Below are 27,010 nucleotides of genomic sequence, written 5' to 3' on the forward strand. Positions count from 1 at the left end.
ATTGACATTAGTTCATACAATCTATTTCATCATTTCAGATTTTCATTTTAGTATTCTTCCTACTCCTAATTCCTTAATCCTCTCTTAGCTCCCTAATTACAAAGTTAGATAGTTTATAAGCAGCCCTGAGTTTCCAAATCAATGTTTGGTCATATTTTAATTTTAATGTAAACATTATCTTCGACACGTTTCTGACAAGTTCTGTTATACAAATATTATATGTGGCTGGACAACCATGTGTTATTAGACCCAACTTTATACCTTCTGCTGAAGAATTTTCTTTAGAAAGCATTTATATCCCAAGGCCATCCCATAATGTGGAAAAAAATGTAAAATCATCTTCACAACTTAAGACAACTTCATGAAGGAGCCTGGTGTCATGAAAAACATGTGGGTTTTATAGTTAGGGACATCTAGGTTATGAGATGTGTGATCTTGGAAAAATTGCTTCACTTTGTTAATCTACAGCTGTACCACTCATAGAGTAGAGATGACTATACCTACTTTGCAAAACCATTGAAAGGATTTTTAGACACTCTCAACAAATTAAAACACTACTTATTCTCTAAAGTCCTCGAGATGTCATATACTCAGTACCTGTCGGCAGGCATATGTCTGAGGCAAGAGGAGGTAGCCAAGAAGCTTTTGTAATACCTCAGCTCTCTTTCTTCATTAATCTAAAGTCTTTTGCTGGTGTATGATTCCGCTTATCTCTGGGGTGCTGCAGTTTTTCTCTGTAAAGAATGATGTTTAACATCAGTTAGATAAATGCCTTGCGGTACCTTAAGCTAATCCATTCCTTCTCTTTTGTACTTTCTCTTTACTAACAATATTAGACAGTTTTCCACTTGACAACAATTTATGCATCTCAGTGTTTCAGATTTCCTGCTGCTCCTGAAGAACATGTACATGATTTACTCCCATAGTAGCAAATACACGTGAACAGAAGGAGTATTCTTGCCAATGGAGATGGGCTAAAACTAAAGAAAGAAACTTTTTTTTTCTTTCTCTAAACACATTGAAGTGCTACAATTGTATGATCTCCACCAAGGAATTACAGAGGAAATAAACATTACTCCTATGAGGTAGTTGAAATTTCTGTACTAGTGTAAGAAGTTAATTCTCCTACTAATAAAATTCATTTGCAATAGCCTAGATACAGTGCTTTCTTAGGATATTTTTAATATCTAGGCTTGTCAGCATCAGAAATGTGATTATGACATGTTTAGTTTAACACTTCCTTCTAATTTCTGCTTGGGTAAACAATTCACTTGAATGAAGTTAATAAATAATGCAGTTGTTTGACATTCAATTAGCCATATAATTTTTTTCATTTTGTTTTTGTTACTTCTCACCTGTTATTTGAAGTGTGTGTCATCATTGACTCTCATTATTTATTCCCACATGCAGTGTAGTCACAATACCATGATTTACTTGATTTCTGAAGTTCTCCCATTGCAAAATAATATAAATCATTTTTAAAAAAATAAAGGATCTAATTGTGTACAAGTGCAAAAAGGACTTATGTTTTTACTTTTAATTCTATAGATGAATTTTCAATTTTAGCGAATTTGATTTATTATCCCTTTCTTAGAATTATTTTGGTTAAATATTAAATTGAGACATAAAAAGCTTATAAAATATGTAGAAGGCATAGAAAATAGATACAAATTAGGAGATAGAATGCAGCTATTAGCCTTGAAGTCTCCTGCAAATACCTTCCATTTTGCTTCTCTATATTCAATAGACAAACCTACATCAAACTTTGTATTTATTAACTTTCTCTACTTGATAATTATAACACGAATCTTTCATTTCTCCAATATATTTGCTTATGTTGATTTTGAACTTTACATTAATGGAGTCATATTATATATGTTCCTTTACAATTGGCTTTTCTTTCCTCAATAATATTTTCCTAAGAGCTATCTGTTCTGTGGCATTCCCCCATGCAGAGGCAATTCTAGCAGACAATAGCCACTGAGTTTGATTGTGACAACAAGTTTACTAAATGGATATACCACAACTTATGTATCCATTCTGTGGTGATGGTCATTTAACTTGTTTTCCATTTTTGTTTTGAGTTCTTTTGGTTTTGCTATCACAACCAATACTGTTATGAACATTCCTCTATATGATATGACATATACAGGCTGTACGTTCCATCTGTATCTCTTACTGTAGTAGCTCTATTCGTTATTTCTCTATTGTTTCAATTATTTCTCTCTCTTCATTATCTCTCTATTCATTATTTCTCCAACCGAGTAGTGGAAGGAAAGTACCTAAATCATGGGGGTGCTAGAGGGAATAAGTGAGATAATAAAAAAGCATTTAATAGGTTATTGAATTCTGTGTAAGTATGAATGATCCTGATGTTTTCTGAACCACGTGTACAAGAGGATATATATCTTGGAGTGGAATTTCTGGGTTATAATATATAATGCACCTTAAATTACACCATGGTCAATTGTGAGTAGTCTTCTATTCTCTACTGTCCCTTCTTCCATAGTGATGCCATTTTAGATGGGAACATGATGGTCTACCTGAAGGCTGAATTTCATGGACTCTTTGCGACTATGTAAGAGCTATGTCATTAAGTTCTTGCCTGTGGAATGTCACAAGAAGTGGATTCCCTCCTTCTTCTTGTCCTTGAAAAGATTCATAAACACTCTTTTTGTACCTTCCCCTTTTTCATTTGTGAAGGCATATTAAAATTAGAGCAAATGCCTTGGAACTGGAGATGAAAGCCACACATTGAAGGTGTCAGAACTACTTTACTAGTTCTGTTCTAATACCTGAGAGAAATACACTTTTCTCTTTTCTCAGGCACTAATTTGGGGGCATCTTTTTTTTTTTTTCAGCAGCTATGCCTGTAGCCTAATGAATCAATATGAAGTTGACAAAAGGAGAAAATAATCAAGCTTTTTTTCAGATGTCTACTTAGGGTTTGTTGGCAGTCAGGAGCAACATTATAGCTGTGTGGGGTAGTGGGGAAGGAAATCCTTCTAAGCCATAAGTAAATTTTGTTTAGAAAGAGAGATAATCCGAGGTAAAACTCTGAACCAATTAATGACCACTAGTTAACAATTTGGTCAAATTTTCCTACAAATAAAGGAAAGGTATTAGAGAATTGGAGGTGGTTGGAGGTGAGAAGTATACGCTTGGATCTCTTGGAATTCACTCAAATTGTGACAATAGCTGTGACCCACAAAATGTTCACCAAAGAGCTTTCACCGCAGAAGATGGTGTCAGTGATCCGGTGGACAAAGTCACTCATTATGCAACTATCAGGCAACTTGTGCCAATCACCCTAGTGCATGCACAATAGTCTCTTAGGCTAAGTGGCTATGGCATCAGGATGCAGGTGATATATGAATTAAGTAACTTGGGTTTTCCCTCTTTGATGCTGATCTGGCTACTGCTATTGCAAAGACTTCCAAATCAACAAAGACAAGATAGCCCCCATTATAGCATTAGATCTGGGGAGGACCAGCCAAATGCTTGCTGGTGAAAGACTGATTTCACTGTTCCCTTTCTGTAAGGGAGGAGGCAATGATATATCCCCCTCAGAATAGACACTAACTGTAGTTATGGACTTTTTTCCCTGTCCTACTTCTGACAGAATCACTATGGTTCAACTTCCTGAATTCTGTATTTACTGAAACAGATTCCCTCAAAAGGTTCCTCTCACAGTAGAACTATCTTACAAAGAAAGTGGTGTGGCAACGGGATTCAGTGTTCTTGTGCCCTGCCACCCGTAGTAGCTGAACTGATACAAAAGTGGGAGTCCTTCTAAAACCTCATTTATAGTGCCAGGTGAGAATGATCACATTTTCTTATAAGCGTATACTGAGTTTTATCAAATACTTTGAATTTCATCTAATTTTATCTATCTTTTTTCGGTATCTATTGAGAAGGTCATATAATTTTTTTTCTTTCATCTTTTAATGAAGTGCATTACTACTATTGATTTTTCTCAAGTGAAACCAACTTTTTTCCTGTCTGAACCCAACTTCATTATACATTACTTCATTATTTTATGTATTCATTATATTATCTTCATTATACATTACTCATTTCAATGTGCTAAGTATTTCCTTTTGAATTAGGGGGATTTGAGGGGAATAGGACCAGAAGTTACAATCTCCAAATGCTTCAAGCAAAACACACCAAAATGAAAGATGAATTGGAGAGACATAAAAGAGGTAGGAACTTAAATATTGGTGAGAAGTTGGAGGTGGGGGATAAGTAACAGTGAAGACTAAGTGTAGGATGACTTAGGTAATTGGGTAAATGTTGTCAGCAGCAACAAGCTCAAGAGGAATAAATTTTGGTGGAGAGAAAATGAATTCTGTTATGTACACACTGATTTGGTGTATCTGTAGGATATCCAGATAGAGAATTCAGTTAAACAAATGGATAAACTGGTGGGGTTAAGAGAGAGGTTTTGGCTGATAGGTAGATGTGGGAACCAATAGACTATATATGGAAATAAAAACTCTGATAATGGATAAGGTAATAAGAGAGAATAAGGGTTGGGGCTTCTGGGTGCCTCAGTTGGTTAAGCATCTGACTTTGGCTCAGGTCATGATCTCATGGTTTGTGAGTCCTGTGTCAGGCTCTCTCTCAAAAAATAAAATAAAATAAAATAAAATAAAATAAAATAAAATAAAATAGAAAAAGGAGAAGGAGAAGGAGAAGGAGAAGGAGAAGGAGGAAGAGGAGGAGGAGAAGAAGAAGAAGAAAAGAATAGGGGTGCCTAGGTAGCTCAGTCAGTTAGGTGTCTGACTCCTGATTTTGGCGCAGGTCATGATCTCTCTGGTTCATGAGATTGAGCCCAGGATCAGGCTCTGAGCCTGCCTGGGATTCTCTCTCTCTCCCTCTCTCTCTGCCTCTCCCCTGCTCTCTCTCTCTCTCTCTCTCAAAAATTAAATAAATAAACTTTAAAAAATAAAAATACATTAAAAAGAGAGAATATAACATTGGAAAATAAAATGGCAAAACACTCACAAGTTCAGGAAAAACAAGGGAAATAAATACTTTGAGATAACTATCTACTTTTGCCACACAGAAAAAGAGTGGGTTTATTCTCGTGCAGCTTGTGTCTTGTTTTAGAATGATAGAGTCTTTGTGCTGAGTGAAATAAGTCAGTCAGAGAAGGAGAGATATCATAACTTTTCACTCATATGTGGATCTTGAGAAACTTAACAGAAGACCATAGGGGAAGGGAAGGGGAAAAAAAGAAATAGTTACAAACTGAGAGGGAGGGAAGCAAAGCACAAGAGACTCTTAAAAACAGAGAACAAACTGAGGGTGGACGGGTGGCGGGGGTGCGGAGAGGGAAAATGGGTGATGGGCATTGAGGAGGGCACTTGTTGTGATGAGCATTGGGTGTTACAATAAATTATATTTAAAAATATAAAATAAAATTACTTTTTAAATTTCAAAACAGAGTATTTACATCATTTATGTACTGAAGAAAAATACTTGGGAGAGAAAGAAGATTTGAAAGCATGGGAGCAAGAATGTAGTTTCAAAAGCAAGTCTGAGGAGAAGATTGTAAAATAGATCTAGATAAATATAGGAAACAGCTTGAACAAAGAGAGAAAAACTTTGTTTATACTTCTGATAAGAAGGAAATGATGCTATAAGTATAAGTAAGTTGATTGAGAGAGAAGTGAGAATCTGATATTTTCAGTTTTCTCTCTGAGGTAAAATGTGAGGTGACTTACTGAGATAGAACAAGATGTGATGTGATAGTGATACCAGAAATCTTTAGATTTTAACATTGTGCTTAACTGTGTGAATATTTTTCAGCAACTCATCAGCTAAAGTGTAGAAGGTTGTCATATAGCTTCTATTTTCTTTTTTTTTTTTTTTAATTTTTTTTTTCAACGTTTATTTATTTTTGGGACAGAGAGAGACAGAGCATGAACGGGGGAGGGTCAGAGAGAGAGGGAGACACAGAATCAGAAACAGGCTCCAGGCTCTGAGCCATCAGCCCAGAGCCTGACGCGGGGCTCGAACTCACGGACCGCGAGATCGTGACCTGGCTGAAGTCGGACGTTTAACCGACTGCGCCACCCAGGCGCCCCATAGCTTCTATTTTCTTAACACGACCTGCTTTTTAGATAAGTAGCACATGGAATAAATGATTTATCAACACGTTAAATTGCCATAGTTGCTGTGTGTGGGCAAAAGGGAACAAATCCTACAAGTTGAGGAAAACACAACTTGTAATTTTGAATAAGCTCTTTTCGTGGTTTGAATTTCTTCTAATTTGAAAACTACAACCTGAGGACTTAAAGGGGTTAAATAAACAAGATTTTCTGATGTAAGCATTGGGTTTATTTTCAGGTAGAATCAAGTGAGGAGTGGATTGCAGTGTGAAAAGTTGTGTTGGGCAGCCTCTGCTCCACTTGACCAGAGGACAGATGTACATAGGAAGTTCATCACAGTTGTCACATGATTGAATTACTCAGTAAATGCTAACACTCAGCTATTGCACAGGGTCATAATAGTTTTAAGAGTAGAAGCCCCCAAAGAATTTTCACCAGAGAAACGATTTCCTAATTGGAAGAAATTCAAAGACTTTTTCAGACATAGATGATAGTATGATGATTGGTACTAAAGAAGGCTAAGCACCTTCAATTTTTAAAAGATAATTACAATTAAAAAAAACTGTGCATTTCAAAAGTGAGTTGTGTTACACAATCAGAGCTCAAGAAATATAGATATAAATCCAGACAATTGACCACATTCATTTGCATAGGGCCAGTGAGAGATATAATTTCAATTTCACAAACTCCTGACTAGAGGAATAATACCTAATATTATCCTGAAGTGCCTAAATAACTAAATTTCTGTTGGCATACAGAGTGTAGAATAAAATGTCAAAGTTTGATTTTCATAAAAGAAACAGAGAGAGAATTGGAAGTTGACAGGAGTTTTGGAAAAACAGGAAGGCAATGAAGTGAAGGATAGAGAAACGGAGAAAGGAATGAGATGGTCCTTTATGTTACACATCAGTCTGGCCTAATGGAAGGAATATTTAACTTGGAATTAAAAAGGCATAATTTACATCCTATTTCTAACTGTGACCTTAAACATTTTGCCATTTTAAACTTGCATTGTATCATTTGTATATTAGAGGAAATGATATTTGTTGTGTTTCCTCAAAGGACAGGTGCTAGCATCATGGATCAGTAACGAATCATTGACAGACTTTTCTCATCGCCATGTGTGGTCTCTAGGACTTTCCAAGAATTTCTGGTCGAACCGAGCAACTTACTTTATCTGCACATCTGTAGAATGTAAAGGACCTTTGATCTACCTGCACTAGAAGGGCAATCTAATCAATCTGAGTAAGATTTCTTCAGAAAAAAAACCTTTCTTTTGAGAGAGAGAGAGAGAGAGAGACAGAGAGTGTGAGCAGGAGGGGCAGAGAGAGATGGAGGGAGAAAGAGAATCCAAAGTAGGCTCTGTTCATTGACCACAGGACTGGAACCCATGACACTATGACATCATGGCCTGAACTGAAATCAAGAGCCAGACACTTAACCAACTGACCCACCCAGGCGCCCTTTTCTTCAGATAGTTCTGATTGATAGAAACAATCTGAAATCCTTGATCAGAAAGAACAGTCCTATTCTCCCATGGCTGTTCTATACTATAGTTAGATGCTTCCTGACACTAAGTTTCTATTTATGAAGCTGGGTTTCAGTCACAATCAATCAATCAGTCATTTGAGTTTCTTTCTCATGCTCCTGGAAGCTCTGCTTTCTTTGAGCACATGGCCGGTGTTTGGGCTTTCATTTTGTCTACACATTTAGTTGTGAACACTGCTTCATATTTGTTAGGCTTTGTTACACCTTTTGTTAGGACAACTGTGCTCAGGACCCTACCATCCTAAAATCTCTCTCTTGACCGTCTTGCCCCGTCAAGATGCTTTCCTAATTTCTTTTATTTTGTAGAACATTCAATACATTCAAACCCTGATCTAGACACGCTTTCCTAAAAGAAAGATGACTCTGGTATCAAAAAGTCTAATAGATAGGGGCGCCTGGGTGGCGCAGTCGGTTAAGCGTCCGACTTCAGCCAGGTCACGATCTCGCGGTCCGGGAGTTCGAGCCCCGTGTCAGGCTCTGGGCTGATGGCTCAGAGCCTGGAGCCTGTTTCCCATTCTGTGTCTCCCTCTCTCTCTGCCCCTCCCCCGTTCATGCTCTGTCTCTCTCTGTCCCAAAAATAAATAAACGTTGAAAAAAAAAATTAAAAAAAAAGTCTAATAGATAATTATAGTCTAAAAATATCAATCCTTACACAAATAGCTCACTACATATATACTTAATAGTATATTGTAAAATTTGAGGAAATAATTGAAGTCTCCTGACAATCTATTAATAAATATTGTATATATTCCTAAATCAAAGATCGAAGCTCACATTTGACATTTTCATTTCAGTTCTCTGTTCTTAGTCACCGCATATGCACACACATATATATGCTTATATGTGCATATATTATATACAGATGTTTGTGTATATACACATACATGCACAAATACACACACACACATATACATTGCTATTGCTGACCATATATTATTTCTAAATTTGTTCTAAATACTGTAAACAAAGTTTGAGTGTTCTTTTAAATTTATTGCTACACTTGATAGTAATTTTAAGAGTCAGCTCATAGAACATTTTGTAACTCAAAGAATATTTACCTGATTATACTGGAAGGATCTGTTTTTAGCAGACATTACTTTTTTGCAGCCAGCCTTCCCCAGTATCAGCGGCCCTGTCAGCTTCTGTGATCATTCCAAGCTTCTCTGCATGGCCAAGTAGCTAGGTAGGTCATTTGTCACAGAACATAAAGGAAACAATTCACCACTTTTGAAGTGGGAAATCCAAACGTACCAGCCTGTCAGTAATTCTCGCTATAATTCCACCTTTGCATAATCAGGGAGATTAGCTGCCAGCAGTCCACTCATGTGCAAAAGTACGGCAGCATCTTGGAGTTAGTTTTCCATGTACGTCCATAAATTTTTATGAGGGGTGTATGTTCTGATCAGCAAAACGCATTTAAAGAAAAACTCAGGTATTCTTTTAAAAAAAATGAATGAATTTTACTTTTTAATGATAACAGTGATAGCAACAGACTATTTTGAAGGACATCATTCTAGTGAAGGATTTTGTCCCAATTTGAGGCCACATTCTGGATTTTGAAAGAGCTAGTAGTGGCTGGGACCAATGCAGATATACTACCAAGTCCATTTCACCTCCTAGTCTGCCAAAGTACATAGCGAGAAAATACAGAAAGTACATAGCGACAGGAGTTACTTGGTGCTTAATTTACTTGATATGAACAAGTTTCCCTTTTGAAATGACTTCAATATGTATCAAACCACATTAAACATGCCTACTTTAAGACAGAATTTTTTTTTCTGTCCTGCGTTTTAATTGGAAGGTATGCAATCAAACAAAGAAAGGTCCTTGAAGAAATCTGAAGTAAATAACAGTGTGATACCATCAATTTCTTAGAAATAATGTACAACCTGTGATTACTTTTTTTAATCTCAGCAGTGCCAAATTCCATACATAATAACCTCTCAGCCATAGTGCAGTTCATAGAAATCAATCAAATCAATCAAATGAAAAGTAGATTCAATACAAAAATCTGAATGGAATTGCTTAAAATAAAAGCATCAAGCTTTTAAAAAATGCATTTTCAAATAATCCGCATTCCTACTTTTGCTACTTGTAGTGGAGACAATTTTAACAAAGAAATTCTCCATGAATTCAAGTTCCCCAATGTATTTTTATTTTTATTATTATTATTATTTTTTTAATAATATATGAAATTTATTGTCAAATTGGTTTCCATACAACACCCAGTGCTCATCCCAAAAGGTGCCCTCCTCAATACCCATCACCCACCCTCCCCTCCCTCCCACCCCCCCACCCAATGTATTTTTAAATCAAAAATGAAAATGTGGAATACAACAAAAAAAATCATTTTAAAATAAATATGAAGAGAATGAGAGTCCCCACTTACTTTTCTGCCTCCTCAAATAACCTTGTCCCTATTTGGAAAGGTCCTTTGATTTTGGTTTTGTTTACGATTCCTGGCCTTAAAGTCTATGCAGACAAATGAAGTCAAATTTACTTTTTATTTTTTTAAATTTTTTCCTTGGAGCATTATTGGCACACAATGTTACATTAGTTTTAGGTATACAGCCTAGCAATTCAGCATCTCTGTACCTTATGCTGTTCTCACCACAAGCGTCGCTACAATCGGTCACCTTACAACACTATTCTAATATTACTATTACAATATCATTGACTATATTCTCTATGCTGTGCTTTTTATTTCCATGATTTACACAGCGTTGCTTTTGTGTTTACATTTTTAAGGGTTCCAGCCATACTGGTGGGGTCTTTGTGAAACTCAACAAAGAATCAACATTCCAGAGACATTTCCAAGAGCACATTTGATAAGAACCTGTAATGAAAAGTCTGCCACTTGCTCTACCCATGTGGTAACCTCATTTTCCTTCCCTTCCGCTCTGACCTGCCTTGTCAGTATCCTATTCCTACCTACCAAGTACAGGGAACTTGCCTTTGCCGCTGTCAACAATGGTCTGAAGCAAGAACAAGTCTATATCTTTGTCATGGGTGCCATCTTCTGCTGTTCCCAAAGTCACAGACACTCCATGATCAGAGCTGTGCTGGATGCTGTGTCTGGGATGGAAGAATAGCTCTTGCATTGGGTCACCTGCTTGTCCCTAGAGTTTCACAATCTTTTTATAGAAAAGAGTTCACTTAGCCTCTCTATATGCTCCACAACGTGACAGTGCCTTATGAAAACAAAATATTGTCACAATTTGGTACTGACCCCTCTAATCAGATGATGATTAAATCCAGAACAAGGAACTCAAATCCAGTTCCAAGTGCAAGCTGAGTAGAATATGGATGTCCAGCCCCCTCTTCTTCCACTTTCTCACCTTCTCCAGTGGCCCTTATAAAAACAAGTGTTCACACATAGTGATATACGCAAATAGATAATATGAAGGAGAAGCATCCACATGCACAGTATATAGCACCATGCTCCGGCTATAGCTAGAGAAAATAGCATGTTATGCATATAAAAAGAAACTTCTTTGTATACTTAACTGGAAACCTTAATAGCCTAACAAAGCAGGTGACTGTCTTCCAGAAAGAGTAGTCCTTGATCAAGCATGTGGTCAGTATATCATATAAATAACTATACTACCATATTATATTGCTATGTAGTAATAAATAATTACCTATAATTCTCCTTACTTGTTTATTAGACTGAGGAATCAAGGATTTCTCGTGACTGTCTCACCAGGAGTAGGAATGATTTCTGCAGAGGACCCAGATAGTTTTTTTGTACCATTCTATTTTATCACAGATCTAGTTGCTATCCTTTGTAATTGTAGGTTTTTAAAGTTAATGAGAGTTTATAATGTCTGAAACTGTTTCTTATGGCAGAGGGTTTGGGAAAGACCATCAACTCTCTCTTATATGAGATGAAAAAAACAAGTCAGCTGAGAAAGTACTGGCACAACTAACCAAAACATAGCTGTGGAAACCAGAACATGGAACTCAGGATCAGAAGAGAAGACAAAAGCTGGAAGCAATGGAGAGCATTTCTAGGCCAAGACAGAAAATTAAACTCGTTGTCTATTTCCCAGCTGTATTTTTTTAAATTTTTTTAACATTTATTTATTTTGGAGAGACAGAGAGAGACAGAGCACTAGCAGGGGAGGGGCAGAGAGAGAGGGAGACACAGAATCTGAAGCAGGCTCCAGCCTCTGAGCTGTCAGCACAGAGCCCGATGTGGGGCTCCGACCCACAAAGCATGAACGTGACCTCAGCTGAAGTTGGACCTTAACCAACGGAGCCATCCAGGCGCCCCACCTAGCTGTATGTAGAGCAGCAGAGAAAGAGCAGACCTCCTCGTTTCAACCTTAGAGTGGAATCAGACCAAGCTTTCTTATCTCTACTGGTCAGTAGTATTGATGCATGATATCATTTTCCTATGGTGAAAAGGGGCTTCCTATGATCATTCTTTTATCTTGTGTATTTAACTAAGTTGTTGAAAAATGAATCTAGTATTTCCTCAAAGACATTTGGAAGTCCATAGTTTCAGTTGACTTGACACAGCAGGTCATTGGGATGTGGGACTGACGTTGTAAGCATGTGTATATGAAAACAAATTTAAACTTTTGTGATATTGCTGAGGTCTTGTGTGGGTATTAAGGAACCACAGGGTTGTTTATCCATTCAAAAATTAGGGTTATGGCCTAGAAAATCCTAACCCTTTTTCTTTAAAACATGTACACAATTGCAGGCATCATCTGACTATTAGCTCAATTTGTTCCCTTCAACTTTTACTTTGACCCTTTGTCTTTGCTTCTTGCTTGATCCTATGACTATTCTTTCAGTAAGACTATAAAACCTGGACCCAAATGTGGATTACACTAAATGAAGTTTAAATTCTACAATCTGGCTAGTATACTATAAAAGAAGGCATCCACATTTTTAGGGGAGATTGGATTGATACAGGGAATTTATCTTGTAAAGCCTGGTCCACCAATTCCAAACTCTGTCCGCAGGATGATCTGGAGGACACTGCTCCTACTAAAGGGAGTGAGAAGTATGTTTGTGAGGGGAGCTCTAGTTTTTATGAAGAACTTTGGGATGGATATTTTTTGTAAGCCACCCTTGAAGATGGAATTTCTGCCATTGAATGAGGCTCCAAAATCATAATAAACTATGGAGTATACCTGTCTTATAAAGCCATGATGTTCAATGGTAGGCACAGCAGTGCTCCATTAACAAGTGACCTGGTCTATAAAATTTTAGGTCCAAGTATATCCTGAAGGCATAAAAAAGTCCCATGAATATTTTGGGTTAGATGTCTATGTCTCCTACCCCTGCTGTTTCTCCTCCTCCCTTTCAGTCTGCTTCTTGGACCTCATAGGGAGTTCCCTATGAAAATTTGACTAAGGCAAAAGAATGAATCTGGTTGATAGGTGGTTCTATATGATAATGGTAAAACTACATAAAATAGATGAATACAAAAATACAGCCCCATTCCAGGGTGTCCTTGAAGGATCATTGTGAAGGAAAATTCTTTTAGTGGGCAGACCATTGAGCAATACATTTGGCTGTTCATTTTGTCTGAAATGTGAGATGTTCAGACTTAGGGATCTACAGTGATTTATAGGCAGTGAATAATGGTTTTGCTAAATGACCAGAGTCTTTCAAATAACTGGTCTGGAAAATTGGTACAATAAGTTCTGGAGTAAAGGTATGTGGGAAAATCTTTACAAAGGGGCAGAGAATATGGGGCGCCTGGGTGGCTCAGTCAGTTAAGCCTCCAACTCTTGATTTTGGCCCAGGTCATGATCTCACAGTTCTTGGGATCGAGCCCCACATTGGGCTCTGCACTGACAGTGTGGAGCCTGCTTGGGATTCTCTCTTCCTCTCTCTTTGCCCATGCCCCACTTGCTCTCTCTCTCTCTCTCTCCCAAAATAAATACATATACTTTGAAAAACAAAAAACAAACAACTACAAAAAAATGGGCAGAGACTATAAAAATACTGGTGACCCATGTAAATGTTCACCAAAAGGTAATCTAAGATTAAAGGTATTTTAGTAGTTTTGTGGAGAAGATAACCATTTTTGCAGTATTAGTCAGATTGTTCCATCACAGTCCCAAGTGGCTGTGTTGGCAGGGGTATTATTTATGGGATCAGTAATGTAATCTTACACTCCTAATGACCTGTCTGGCAGCAACCATCAATGAGTGACCAATATACTCTGGAAAAACAGGATTCTTTGAGCATTAATCTACAACTTGTGGCAGGTTGATTGCATTGGAACACACTTCTCATGGAAGGGAGAGTGCGTTGGTATCACTGGATAAGCACTTATTCTAGATACAGATTTTTATTCTCTGTTCACATTGTTTTTGGCAGAACCCCATTCATGTATTTATAGAATGCCTTAATAACCATGGTATTCCACTGAACACTGCTTTTGACCAAACAACTAATTTTTTTTTTTTTTTCAACGTTTTATTTATTTTTGGGACAGAGAGAGACAGAGCATGAACGGGGGAGGGGCAGAGAGAGGGAGACACAGAATCTGAAACAGGCTCCAGGCTCTGAGCCATCAGCCCAGAGCCTGACGCGGGGCTCGAACTCACGGACCGCAAGATCGTGACCTGGCTGAAGTCGGACGCTTAACCGACTGCGCCACCCAGGCGCCCCTAAACAACTAATTTTAAGGCAAGTGAAGTGTGACAGTTGGATCACACTCATGGAACTCACTGATCTTACCATGTTCCCTATCATCCTGAAGCAGTTGTCCTGAGAGAATAGTGAAATGACATTTTGAAGACTAAAATACAACCACACTTGGAAGTATCTTGAGGGGTTGGGCAATTTCCTTAGGATGTAGTATCACTCAATCAGGGATTAACATGTGATGTTGTTTCATCCTCGTCAGTATTCACAGGTCTGAGAAACAAAGATGGAAACGGGAGTTATTTCTCTTTTATGCCTCAGTCATTTGCCGACAAAAATTTTGTTTACAATAATTGTGACTTTGGGTTTTTCTGATCTAGGCATTTTAGTTCACAAGAGAGGAATGCCTCTGCCAGGGCTCACATCAAGGGTTCCATTAAAATTTGAAGTTGAAGTTGCTGTTTAGTCAATTTGGGTTCTTTGTGTTAGTGAACTGATGGACAAACAAGGGGGCCATTGTACTGGCTGTGGGGAATAATTCTTTTATCCTGGAGATATTAGAGCTACTAGCAAATAAATGAGATTAAGAAGGCAATGGAGAGGATTGCCTATGACAAATGATAAAAGGCAATGGGAAACCACAATTCTGTTCAGGCAGGACTGATAATGGACCAAACCATTCAGGAAACAAAGTTTGGATCACTCTACCAGGCAAAAAATTAACAAACCAACAAAATGATTGCTGAGAGGAAACGCTATGAAGAATGGCTAGTCAGTCAATGAAGATAGTTATAAATAGCAGTTAGGAGCACATGAACAGTTACAGAACTGAGGATTATAATAGTTATTAATATTTCTTCCTATTCTGGTATAAATCTACTTGTAAACACATTAATTAATTAATTAATTAATTAGCCTTTTCCCCTCTCCCATTCCCCTGTAATCTGACATAAGATGTGTTATGTTATCTCCTATCTCAGTTTTTAAGTTATGAACTATCAAAGGGTCAACGTGGTTCATCTAGAAAAGAACATCACCCAAGGTGGGTAGAGAGAATATATCCTTTTTAAGAAAGAATTAGTATGTTTTTGACTGTGCAATGGAAACTTGTATAATTTTAGGCAGAAGCACCACTTGGCTGTTATTTTTCCTGAGAGACTAAGTATGGCTAAAAGAAGTATGTACAGATGCCAGCTTGACAAAGGGTCAACTTTTGTGGTGTTCTGTTGTGCCAATGTAGCCAAGTTGGAGCTCACCTTCCCTTTGCAGATCCAGATTAGAGGCGGCCACAATCGAAGTTTGTGCAAGATTTGGAAGAAGAGGTGAATGCGAAGATTTTTTAGGCACTGAGTTTGGCATAAGGTGCCTAACACTGGCAAAGCACACATGTTGTTTCTGTTCTGTTAATTCTGAAACTGGCATGAGACAGTATCCAGGCCTGCAGCTCTACCAGCTTCCTAAATATCTCCTCTTTTAATTTCTCTATGCCATGGACCAGATGTACATATAGTTCTGTGGTGAATGATGAACCGTGCTAGCTTCTTCTGTAGGTCATTTACGTTATCAAGATTCTGAGATAGGGGAATTGAAGGACTCCAGAAAAAATCTGCTTTTTTGCTCCTTTTCCTGTTTCTGTTCTTGCTAGGACCTGTACCCCACTTTACACATGTCTCATAGAGCAAATAGGGTATGTCCTCCTTGTCAGAGACAGGAGTTAATGATATCTTTAGAGTCTTCCAGCACAATAGATAAGATCTAAGGAAGGACGAGGTGAGAATGACTGGACAAAGCCATCATATGCACATTCTAGACCACTGGCACTAGATATGTAGATGCCAAGACCCTCTCATTCCAAGGAACAATTTTCTTATGAAGGACACCTGGGCCCATATTTTTGTTCTAACTTGCTTCTAGATGCATAAGAGGACCTGTATACCAGACCACAGTTCTTAATAAAAAGCCTGGACCCTGAGCAAAGATGAGACTCTCTCTCCTTTCCTTTCCGAGTCTCTCAGACACTCTCTCTGTACCTGTACTCTCTCTATATTTTCAATAAACTCTGCTCCCACTTCCTGGTAACTGTGTTTAATTTCTAACTTTGAGTAGCCAGGGACCCTCTTGGCTGGACCTGTGGGACTCCCTTCTAGGTCCTTGGACCTGGTTTGCCTGCACCATCTCAATGGGGTAAAACACAGAGGTAAGTTTTATTTTACCTTTGTGTATTCCAGTTAATTTTTATTCAGCTCCAAGTTACATTCAAGGCTGACCTGTCATGATGTCAGTCCTAACGCTAGACAAAAAAGCAACAGCTTTGTATAGACTCATTAACTCCCATAATTGTGTTAGGTCTAATCCCTGTAATAATTCCCTTTTGCTATAGCACCCATTTGGTCTGCTTCTCTGATCAAACCCTTATTCAGATTGGGACCTTGTAATGTTTATGTTTATGTGTTTAATGCCTAACTATGCTTAGCATTAAGAAAATCCTTCATAGGGGCGCCTGGGTGGCTCAGTCAGTTAAGTATCCGACTTCTACTGAGGTCACGATCTCACGGTTTGTAGGTTTGAGCCCCATGTCTGGCTCTGTGCTGACAGTGCAGAGCCTGGAGCCTGCTTCGGATTCTGTGTCTTCCTCTCTCTCTATTCATCTTCTGCTTGCTTTCTCTCTCTCAAAAATAAATAAAGATTCTTAAAAAAAAATTAAAAAAAAAAGAAAATCATAAATCCTGGCTGACTGGTGATGATGATGGTACTTGATGACTCTCCCTATACTCATGTTTCTCAAGAACTTGATTTACATTTCTGCTCTACTTTCCTTACTCATTTTTAGCCTCTAAGACCTCAGCAAGTGACCTTCTCTCTAGATGGGACTGTCATACCCACCCCTGCCTCTAGAGGGAGGCATCAGAAAAAAAACTACAATAATGGAGAGATGGGTACACAATATATATGTAACAGAGCAACTTGAAATCCCTCTGGAATTTTAAGGCTTATGTTTCTCCAAAATCAAAAGATGTGTTACAACTTAATAGGCAAAACAATAGCATTAAGTCACATTAAAAGCAAAATTGTGAAAATCTCTGACCACTATTATAATATTTATATTCCACACCTGATATTTGTTCACTCAGTTTCCAATTTTCAGGATCTTCCACATTTTTTAAACCTATTAGAGGAATTTTAACATGTTGCTTCCTTCTCAGAAACCCTTGTTTTTATAACCCTTGCCATGCAATTATACCTCAGGTACATGTTTTTTTTAAAGGTCCTGTTATTTAACTTTGGTAATAGCAACAAATACGAAGACAATAGTCATAGTTCCCAAGAAAAAAGTCCACATGAGGAAGAAGCAGGGTTGGTCAAGAGGGTTCTAGGGCATAGATGTCTGCCACCTGACCCTGGAATGGCCTGGAGTATGAGAGCCTGATAATGAAGGTTGTTGAGGGTGTGAACTCCAGGTTGTTTGGTTTGCCACTTGAAAAGCATGCTTCTGGGTCAGTTGTTTGCTATCTCTAATCCTTCCAGCTTCAGCAAGGCCCCAGATGTCAAAGCATCAGAATACAGGAGGGGGGGAGGGTGCGGGGCAGAAGACATGGTTAATACAGTATTGACAGTATCATGGTTGATTAAAAAGTTGTCCTTACCAATGGTAGGAGGACAACCCTATTATCAACCCAGAAATATCACAGTTTAAGAATCAGGCTGTTTTGTTATCAGTGATAAGAAAAAGTATTTCATATTGGCAATGTAAATTCAAGTTGTGAAAAAAACTGAGTACAGATAAGCACTTAGGTCTTTTCATTTTATTTCAAAAGAAGATCAGGAGCACCTGGGTGTCACAGTCAGTTAAGTGTCTGACTTTGGCTCAGGTCATTATCTTTCGGTTCATGAGTTTGAGCCCCCTGTTGGGGCTCTGTGCTGACAGCTCAGAGCCTGGAGCCTGCTTCAGATTCTGTGTCTCGCTCTTTTTCTGCCCCTTCCCAACTCGCACTCTGTCTCTCAGAAATAAATAAACATTAAAAAAAAATTTTAAGAAAAAGAAGGCCATACTGAAGAGTTCATAGTATTATTCTCATCTTTTTTGGGTTGGGTAATTGTAGATAGGAAATGAGTGTCAGAAAAGGCTTTGGCAGTCTTTGTACTTTGAAATGCTTGTAGATTTCACTGTAATTTAACATCATGTAACCAGAGGAAAAAAACTCACAATTTGGAAATTGCCAAAGTATTCATCAAAGAAACATTCTTGGGACCCAATTTTTCAGTAGGAGTAGGAAGTGGGTAAGCCATTCAGAAGCTCTGCACTACAGAAGCCCAGGCTATCCTCTAAGCCTGAAAGACACGTCCTCTCCTAGCACCCACGTATAGATGAATAATAGTCATTTTGTCATGGAATAATTCTCTGAAATATGGAAAAAAGGAAAAGGGATTTTAATGACTGGTTTTATCTCATTTAAGAGATGCCTCCTGGAGCTAGGCATATTGTGAATTTCCTTTGATAAGGAAGAGGAAGGTTTCACCCACTTTTAATCTCCTAAATAATCAGTATCCTAAAAGGAAGTAATCTTATTCGAAAAAAATCACATCATGTTAATTCTTCAGAAATTATTTTTCTGCAGATACTAGTAGGAATCTGGGAGTTTCACTTTTTTCTTCAAAGATATCATGAAATATTGCATTGAAAACGTGAACTTTAAAGTCAAATAATATCACCTAAAAAATTTGTTCTTCCTACCATTTAAGAATGTTGCCACCTTGGTTGAATACATTACCTAGTCGCTCCACTAATATAAAAGTTTATAAAATACCTACTTATAATATAAATCCAATATGTTATTACTATATGGATTATCTTACATAATATTGGATTTCTTTTACAGCTTGGCATGCTGTGATAACATTCCTCACAATGCCCGATTCTGATATAGTTTGAGGATGATTTCTTCTTTCTTTTCAAAGGTACATTATTAATAAGTGATTTTGAAGACATAACTATGTCAAAATGTACTATTCTATTTATATATTTTCTGGTTGCCCATAGATACATTAGATTGTGTATTTGATTCACTGATGATTCTACAAAGGCCTGGGACACCTTTGGCTAAGTTCTGTTTCTGGAAACAGATGGTTAGATTTGCTTGCCACTGTTTTAAAGGGCTGTCATCACTTTTAAGTGTCTCTGGGCTTTCTGGTGTTAATGCTATTTGTCTATTACAGTTGTTTTTAGACTTTTTTTCTTATTCTCCTATTGTGCTTTCTTTCTTTTCTTTTTTTTTTGGGGGGGGGATGAGAGTTAATTCTGTTCTGTTAATTACAGTTCAGGGCCTCAGGCTCTCATGACACACAGACTCCCGATGTTAATAATAAATCGCTTTATGTTTCTTACCCATTGAAAATTTTAAGACAACACATTTAAACATAACACTGTTTAAAAACTTCTATTAATATTAAGCTGCTAAGAATTTTTATAATACCTTCTTGAATCTTTCCAGGATTGGAATTCACTAAAAGCAACCCCATTGTGCCAACACAGCGGTATGCTCAGCTAATCACAAGCATCAAGAATATTTTGAAATTCTCCCTTGCAGGATTTATTCTTGTTTTGTTTGTTTTAATGAGTCATTCTCAGTGTCCTTGCCAACGCTTATTTTTAGTGCTTCATGATCTGATAATTGATATTATGAGTATTAAAGCTTATTTTTCCTTGCATACTAAGGTAGTTATGACTACATGCACTAGAAATTTCAACTTTTTCATGTATTTAATCTGCTCCTAGAAAATCACTAGGGAGCTTCTGGGCATCTCAGCCTGGTAAGTGTCTGACTTTTGGTTTCAGCTCAGGTCATGATCTCACAGTCCCTGGGATCTGCACTGTCAGCATGGAGGCTGCTTGGAATTCTATCCCTGTCTCTACCCCTCCCCTGCTCACGCTCGCTCCCTCTCTGAAAAATAAATAAATAAAGTAAAAGGGGGAGAAAAAAAAAAGAAAGTCACTTAGAGAGTGATTGCAAGTCTCTATCCATGTAGACAATCTAGTATTTTCTGTATTGAGTGATACTTTTCACATTGGAAATAGCAAAGACAGAATAGAGATATAAGAGTGATCTCTCTGTATTCCATAGATATCTGTCAATGGGAATCATAATTATTGGGGAAGGGTGTATAAGCCCCCTTCTCTGAATAAGAGATGAATTAATAATTTTTGGTCAGTCTACTAAGAGAAGATTGTTATCTATTTCTTGCCTTCAAAGAACTCAACCAGTATTAGGGTGATTGTTACTAAAGTTTGCCCTGATGTCTCATTTACTCATTCAGTCACTCAGCAAATATTTATTGAGTTTCTTTCCTAAGGTAGAGGCAGTGTTCTAGGCACTAGAGACAAAATGATGATCAATACATACATGGTCTTTATGTAGAGGTTATGGACTAGCAAAGGGAGGGACAAAATGTAAAGGAACATATTTCTGTGAGTTTGATAGTGGAGAAATTGACTTGGTTCACTTATTTAAGGAAAAGATGACTGAGCTAATGGAGGTATAGGGGTTAGTTTAAGAGGGAAGGAAAGAGCCTTCCAGGAAGGAGAAATTGTTTCTATAATGGACCTTAGATGCCAGAGAGCATGAGGACTGTAGACAAGCTGTGGGCTGGAGGGCAAGGTGTGCGCCTGACCAGCATGCTGGAGATGATCCTGTACAGTTAGGTGGGAGCCAGGCCATGCACACTTTTGAGATTTGTGTTAAGACATTTTGTATCTTTTGTAAGAAAAAAGGCCACTGAAGAGTTCCCTCAGAGGAGGTGACATAACCAGATTCACAGTTTGAAAGAATCCCTCTGACTGTGTTTCTCAACTATAGATATTCACTAAGTCACAGTGCTATGGTTTTCATATGTTTTTATGCATTTCATTTCTTTTCCATGGTTTTACTTTTTCCCCAGACATATAATTTTTTTAAAAGCAGATTAAACTGATTTGCCATTTGGTCGAATCCTCTCCTTTCAAAATTAGAAGGTCATGTATTTTAGTCTTGAGATGATGAAACTTGACTCAGTCACAAGGAACCGCCTGTACTTTTTTGGGGACAAAACTGTCTCTACATGGTGTTGCTTTGACATTTGATTAACTGCCATTTTTTTCCCTTTTGGCTGTTACTGATATTTGAAACATCTTACAGATTTGCTTTTTGTAATAGCATCCTGTCCATCAGCTAGTTTCAATGCCGAGATTTGTGTGTGCAACTCCTACTGAAATCAATGGCAGCTCCGGGAACCAATCCAAAAGCAGACTTGGCTCAGAGTCGTCAGTGGTCTGTAGAAGTGACTTCATTTATTCTCTCAGTGTGATACATATAGACCATTCTCTGAATTTGTCTATGGACAATATCAATATGCCTAAAATCTAATGAAAAGAATATTTTATTATGTGTCTATGTCTACCATATATAGGATGGCAACTTCTTACTTTCTTTCCCTCCAGTATAAATCTTTATCCATATGACTTTGTTCAGTCAAATATCCATCATGAGGTATTTCAGAAGAGCGACTTGCAATGCCCTATTTGATATTTCTTCCATTTGCAGAAGCCCTACCAAATGTCAAAGTCTATATCAAGCATACTTTCCCTTTTACAAACCGATTAAAGGGTTCATCTTTCTTTTTCATACCTGCTATTTTTCATCTTTTCTTAGTAACTATTTAGTAACTATCGACTAACATATATTTACCTGCAAGATTGTATCCTCCATAACACTATTTTCCCCCTCTTGATTTATGAGAAGTTTTTGCTTCATATTTGTGTCCCTGACCTTCAATATACATTACGCCTCCAGTGAGTGCTTTTTGAACACATGGAGGGAAATTAGAATATTAGTAAGGGAAAAAATAGTGAGCCTAGTAGGAAGTATTGTGCCCATATTAAGAAAGAAAAAGTCTCCCTGTGTAGATATTGTTTATCATTGACTAATGAATACAGTAAATATGCAAGGAAGTAGGTAGAAGTAGATAGATAGAGTGATCATAGGTGATATATTGATAGGCAGTAAGAAAAAGGGACCACATGAAAAATGTGAAAATTTTCTATATGTGTTTCAGGACAAAAAAGAATATCCAACTAAGAAGTTCACGTTTTCCCCTTTTCCACCTTTTTGCATCCAAAAATAAGTATTGAAAAATAATAATTCTTCATTAATGAACGGTTGGTAGCATTAAATGTGATTCCTGGATTTGATTTTCCGGAAAGATGTGTTAGACTGACTGCACAAACATGTTTTCACAGACAGCCACTTTAAAAACAACAACAACAACAGCAACAATAAAAGCCAACTGACCAATCAAAATCAAATCCTAAACTCAGACGCTGTAAAATAAGTAATTAGATTTGGAAATAGAAAGTCAAGTAAGAGTAAGTTTAAATCTCTGATCTTAGAATGACAAGTTTCCCTAAACTCTCTGCCACTCATCTTTTGGTCATTTTGCTGCTTCCTTTCTTGGACAAATGTCTCACAAGAATTATGTTTATTTTACTTGTTTCCATTTCCTCCAATGCAACTCCTTTTCCAAGCCCAGGAATGATACACAAAATATCAGAGAACTGATTTTTTTCCCCCTGCAGCATATTTGCATATTCTGTACCCTTGATTTCAGAATTTGGGTTCATTTAGGTGGAGTGCAGGGACCAGTCTGTTAGGGTGGGTAGAAGTCTTTCTGGACCCACAGGCATCTCTTTAAATTAAGCTGGAAGCTTTTCCACAATAAGCTGGTACCATAAAGGGCCACCCTCCCTTGGATGAGGGTTGACAAGAATTAACCCCAACCACCGTCCCCAACACTAGTAAAGGCTGCGTTAAGACTGAGCAAAGTAACTAAAGAAAAAAAGGAAGGGAAACATATTTATTGTTATAAATTAAGGGGCACAATTAGGCTTTCACATGGATTTGTACCCCTGTGTGCAAGGACTACCTGGCCAAGGAAACCTCAAGCTACAAAATTGGTTTGAAGTGATCCCTGATGTATTCCAAGGCACAATAAAGTCAGGGAAAAAAGACAATTACAAAAATCTACACATGTGTATCTTCCTCAACTTACAAAAGGGTTATGCCCCACCCCATAAACCCATCATAATTTGAAAATACCATAAATCAAAAATGCATTCAGTACACCTAACCTGTGAACATTATTGGTTAGCTTAGCCCGCTTTGAATGTGATCAAAACACTTACATTAGCCAACAGTTGGACAAAATAATCTAACACAAAATCTATATTATAATAAAGTATTCAAAATATCATGTATTTGTTTTTAATATTCCATTGACAGTGAAAACAAGAATAGCTATAAGTGTATCATTTGTGGACCCTCATAATCACATGGCTGACTGTCCAGCATTAGGAAAGAGTATCTTACCTCATATTGCTAACCTGGGAAAAGACCAAAATTCAAACTTTGAAGGGTGGTTTATACTGAATGTGTTTCGTTTTCACACTATCATAAAGTCAAAAAACTGTATTTCAAACCATTATAAGTTGGGACTGACTGTATTTGGAAATTAAGAAATATAGTTCTAGGCATTTCTAGGGAGTTATTTCGTATCTTTGAGCTGTGGGGTGGTGGGGTCTGATTGGTTCGGGAAAAGGGCAGGAGGCGAACTCAATGTGGGGAATGGAGCTGGAGAAGAATTCAGATATTGGCAGCAGCTGTGAGGACAGCATGTTGGAGGTGGACCATCCTCATATGTAGGCCTTCCTGACTGGATGAACAACAGTGCTATCCGAGGGAAGCTGGCTGGGTGGCTGGCTGTGATCTCACACATTGCCGTGGCAGAACCAAGTGGGCCACCAGCAGCAGGAGCTGGACATCATTAAGCCCAACGGGTTCTGTAAAGTCCTGCTGTGGGGCAGAAGGCTAAGGCCTTGAAGGCACAGCATAGTTTCAAACACCCAGATACTTCTGATATAGATTTGATGCATTGTGGAGGGCTAAGCCATTGTGATCCTATCCTCTGATGTCCTGCCTGCTCAAGATTAGTGGAGTCAGTTGAGGCATATCCTGTGGATGTTGGCCTGGTTGAAGGTATTTTGGTAGTTAATAATCAAGACATCCCACACATGTTTCACCTGTACACTGATTCCCATATCAGTGAGCCTTGAGAGTTTTTCAGAATGTGCATCTAGGGAAGACTAGGATTAGAAAATGACTTGGTTATAGTAGAGGGTACAACCTTTATCATATCATCCTTCAAGGGGGTTCTGTCTGTCCACAAGAAGTTTGTGTTGTGAGAATCCCTCTAGGGGTGGAGTGTATTGTTGCTCTCACCTTGAATGGGCTACACTTCCAAGACCTTCTGAATGGCAAAATCAGCAAATGGCATTGAGGAAGGTTCCATTGGTAGAGCAACAAAAGGACATTTTCTGAGCCAGGAGACATTCTTGGATACTTTTGGAAATAATCCTTGAACTCCAGCAGCAGACTCCATGAGGCAGGTCCTAATAATGATACACGTGTACAATGGTGGGGTCTGAAGTTGCCTTTTCTGATCCTAAGAATACAACCACAACATCCTTTCATTATATATTACAAGGGGGCAGTAGGATAAGGTTGTTACACATATATGAATGGAAACCAGTATATTTTATTGAAATTCAAATTTATAGGTTATTGAAATTGCATTCCTAATATTTGTATCTACTACTTGATATTTCAAGAATTTTAAAAATCTCTCTACTGAGAAAAGCCATAAAATAGATGTAAAAGTTTTTTTTATGGCTTTTAAACACTTTATTATTTTAGGTTAAAATAGACTTTTTTCTAAAATATGATTTCACTTTAAAATGAATTATATACAAATACCTAATTAAATGCATTTTATTTGAGGAGTAAGTCACTTTTTAAGAAAAGAAAATGATGAATGTATTATATATATTTCTTTAGCACAGGTGAATAAATTTTTTTATATTTTGGAAAGAAGAGTCTGTGATTAATGGAGATGTTTTTATTCATATTTATTTATTTGTTTTTTAAAGGTTTTGTGTGGACACGTGGTGTTTTGTTTTGTTTTTGTTTCTGTTTTAATGTATTTATTTTATAATTTATGTCCAAATTAGTTAGTATAGAGTGCAACAATGATTCCAGGAGCAGATTCCTTAATGCCCCTTACCCATTTAGCCCATCCCCTCTCCCACAACTGCTCCAGCAACCCTCTGTTGTCTGTATTGAAGAGTCTCTTATGTTTTGCCCCCCTTCCTGTTTTTATATTATTTTTGCTTGCCTTCCCTATGTTCATCTGTTTTGTATCTTAAATTCCTCATATGAGTGAAGTCATATGATATTAGTCTTTCTCTGACTAATTTTGCTTAGCATAATACCCTCTAGTTCCATCCACATAGTTGCAAATGGCAAGATTTCATTCTTTTTGATTGCCAAGTAATACTCCATTGTGTGTGTGTGTGTGTGTGTGTGTGTGTGTGTGTGTGTGTATATATACATATACATACACAACTTCTTCTTTATCCATTCATCTGTCTATGGGCATTTTGGCTCTTTCCATACTTTGGCTATTGTTGATAGTGCTGCTATAAACATGGGGGTGCATGTGTTCCTTCGAAACAGCACAACTGTATCCCGTGGATAAATGCCTATAGTGCAATTGCTGAGTTGTAGGGTAGTTCTATTTTTAGTTTTTTGAGGAACATCCATATTGTTTTCCAGACTGGCTGCACCAGTTTGCATTCCCACCAGCAGTGCAAAAGAGATCCTCTTTCTCCGCATCCTCACCAACATCTGTTGTTGCCTGAGTTGTTAATGTTAACCATTCTGAAAGGTGTGAGGTGTTATCTCATTGTGATTTTGATTTGTATTTCCCTGATGATGAGTGATGTGGAGCATTTTTTCATGTGTCGGTTGGCCATCTGGATGTCTTCTTTGGAGAAGTGTCTATTCATGTCTTTTGCCCATTTCTTCACTGGATTATTTGTTTTTTGGATGTTGAGATTGGTAAATTCTTTATAGATTTTGGGTACCAACCCTTTATCTGATATGTTGTTTGCAAATATCTTATCCCATTCTGTTTGTTGCCTTTTAGTTTTGCTAATTGTTTCCTTTGCTGTTCAGAAGCTTTTTATTTTGATGAGGTCCTATTGGTTCATTTTTGCTTTTGTTTCCCCTGCCTCCAGAGACGTGTTGACTAAGAAGTTGCTGTGGCCAAGATTAAAGAGGTTTTTGCCTGCTTTCTCCTCGAGGATTTTGATGCCTTCCTGTCTTTCATTGAGGTCTTTTAGCCATTTTGAGTTTATTTTTGTGTATGGTGTAAGAAAGTGGTCCATGTTCATTCTTCTGCATGTCGCTGTCCAGTTTTCCCAGCACCACTTGCTGAAGAGACTGTCTTTATTCCATTGGATATTCTTTCCTGCTTTGTCAAAGATTAGTTGGCCATACTTTTGTGGGTCCATTTCTGCGTTCTCTATTCTGTTCCATTGATCTGAGTGTCTGTTCTTGTGCCAGTACCATAATGTCTTGATGATTACAGCTTTGTAATACAGCTTGAAGTCTGGGATTGTGATGCCTCCTGCTTTGGTTTTCTTTTTCAAGATTGCTTTGGCTATTCGGGGTCTTTTCTGGTTTCATACAAATTTTAGGATTATTTTTTCTAGGTCTGTGAAGAATGCTGGTGTTATTTTGATAGGGATTGCATTGAATATGTAGATTGCTTTAGGTAGTATTGACATTTTAACAATATTTGTT

General features: G+C 37.6%; 1 long non-coding RNA gene across 1 annotated transcript; it reads right to left on the reverse strand.

The window, feature by feature from the left end:
* Positions 1-579: 579 nt before the first annotated feature.
* On the reverse strand, positions 580-19,250 carry LOC123575684. Its single transcript, XR_006701034.1, has 4 exons — positions 19,137-19,250; positions 14,376-14,555; positions 8,726-8,846; positions 580-734 (listed from the first exon to the last, which is right to left on the reverse strand). It is a non-coding gene; the product is annotated as an uncharacterized LOC123575684 (long non-coding RNA).
* Positions 19,251-27,010: the final 7,760 nt, after the last annotated feature.

This window comes from Leopardus geoffroyi, chromosome A1, assembly GCF_018350155.1.
Source record: "Leopardus geoffroyi isolate Oge1 chromosome A1, O.geoffroyi_Oge1_pat1.0, whole genome shotgun sequence".
In the NCBI taxonomy this organism is placed as follows: domain Eukaryota; kingdom Metazoa; phylum Chordata; class Mammalia; order Carnivora; family Felidae; genus Leopardus; species Leopardus geoffroyi.